We start from the raw sequence: 2,224 nt of genomic DNA on the forward strand, positions 1-2,224 counted from the left end.
AGACACTTTTGGAATCTCTGCATTCGGAGAACAACTGGGGATATTCAGCCCCCCAGATAAAAACCTCCCAGGCAAGCCGCCGGGAGGAGAGGGTGTGATGTGTGCCTTCAAATATTTGAAATATTTGAACGGAAGAGCCATTCGATGGGCCCTTTGTGGTCCACGGCACCGGATGACGAGCCGGGCGCCCGGGAGACCCCTTTCGGGTCCGCACCACGGAGGGATGTCTAAGGCCAGAGCCGTGCGAGAGTCCGATTGCTTCTTAATGAGGGGGTGAGTTTCCCGTCACTGGACGTATCCAAGCCGAGCCTGGAGCCCTACTCCCAGGAAACTGGACACAGCTCCCCAGGCGGGTCAGAGGCCCCGTGGATCCCTCGGGAGCCCGAGAGAAGCCATTTCCCCGGTGTGCCTGCGGCCTCCTCTCTGCCCCCAGGGACATCACATTCAGCGCTCAGCAGTTGAAGATGCTTCTTCGTGTCTTTTTGAGGCCACGGGACGTCTCCAGTGCAAAGAGCCCCATCATCTGGGCAGGAACTTGGCAAATTCCTCCAGAAATGAAGGATTGTGTAATATTGTCTCAGTCTCAAGGCTCACATTATACATAATTTGTCCCCAAAGGAAATAGAAAACAAACAAACAAACAAAAAAAACTACCCCAAACCCCTGATAAATTGGATTTTCTTTTCTTACAACAAATGCAGCAGTTTAGTCCGGAATAATCAAGACATTTTGTTTGAAAAACTCTGCATTTATTCTGGGAAAGTCCCGTGGGCCTGCAAGTTGGGATGGGCAAAGGGGGTGGGGGGCTCTCAGAGGATTTACATTTTAGTTTATTTTGTTGTACATTTAATTTTACTTTATTTTAGATTATTTTATATTATTGTACGTTACATTTTATTTTACTTTAGTTTAGTTTATTTTATGTTTTTTTACGTTACATTTTATTTTACTTCATTTTAGTTTATTTTATATTATTGTCCATTACATTTTACTTTACTGTATTTTAGTTTATTTTATATGTTTTTACGTTACATTTTATTTTACTTTATTGTAGTTTATTTTACATTATTTTACGTTACATTTTATTTTATTTTAGTTTAGTTTAAATACTTTTTTTAATTTTTTTTAACGTTTATTTATTTTTGAGACAGACAGAGACAGAGCATGAACACGGGAGGGGCAGAGAGAGAGGGAGACACAGAATCTGAAACAGGCTCCAGGCTCTGAGCCATCTGCACAGAGCCGACGCGGGGCTCGAACTCACGCGAGATCTCGCGAGATCATGACCTGAGCCGAAGTCCGAGGCTCAACCGAATGAACCACCCCGGTGCCTCTAAGATTTTGTTTTAATGTGTATTTGTTTTTGAGGGAAACAGAGACCAAGCACGAGCAGGGGAGGGGCAGAGAGAGAGGGAGAGCGAGACACAGAATCCGAAACAGGCTCCAGGCTCCGAGCCATCAGCCCAGAGCCCGACGCGGGGCTCGAACTCACGCGAGATCACGCGAGATCACGCGAGATCTTGACCTGAGCCGAAGTCGGACGCTTAACCGACCAAGCCACCCAGGCACCCCATATTTTAGTTTATTTTATATTTTTTTACTTTACATTTTATTTTACTTTATTTTAGTTTATTTTATATTTTTTTACTTTACATTTTATTTTACTTTATTTTAGTTTATTTTATATTATTTTGTTACATTTCATTTTACTTTATTTTAGTTTATTTTATATTATTGTCCATTACATTTTATTTTACTTTATTTTAGTTTATTTTATATTTTTTACGTTACATTTTATTTTACTTTATTTTAGTTTATTTTACATTATTTTACGTTACATTTTATTTTATTTTATTTAGTTTAGTTTATATTATTTTACTTTACATTTTATTTTACTTTACATTTTCTCTTACTTGATTTTGTTGTACATTGGTTTCCTTTCCTTTATTGTATTTTCCTGTTTTTCATGAAGTTTTTCACTGGAATGCCGGAGAGTTGAGGTACAGGGCTGCCTTAGTCCATATCGTACGATGCACTGGTTCCACAACTGGACGCATTCGTCGGTGCTCACGGTGATCAGGGAGGCAGATGAGAGTTTGTAAACGCTGCTCTGGCCTCCTCGGGTTGGGCAGCGATAACCTCCGCCCCTGTGGGGCTGTGTTGCTGGCCTCCTGGTGCCCGGTTTCGAATGCTGCCATCGGACCGGGACTGTCTGAGCACGTGG

Source organism: Leopardus geoffroyi, chromosome X (genome assembly GCF_018350155.1).
Source record: "Leopardus geoffroyi isolate Oge1 chromosome X, O.geoffroyi_Oge1_pat1.0, whole genome shotgun sequence".
In the NCBI taxonomy this organism is placed as follows: domain Eukaryota; kingdom Metazoa; phylum Chordata; class Mammalia; order Carnivora; family Felidae; genus Leopardus; species Leopardus geoffroyi.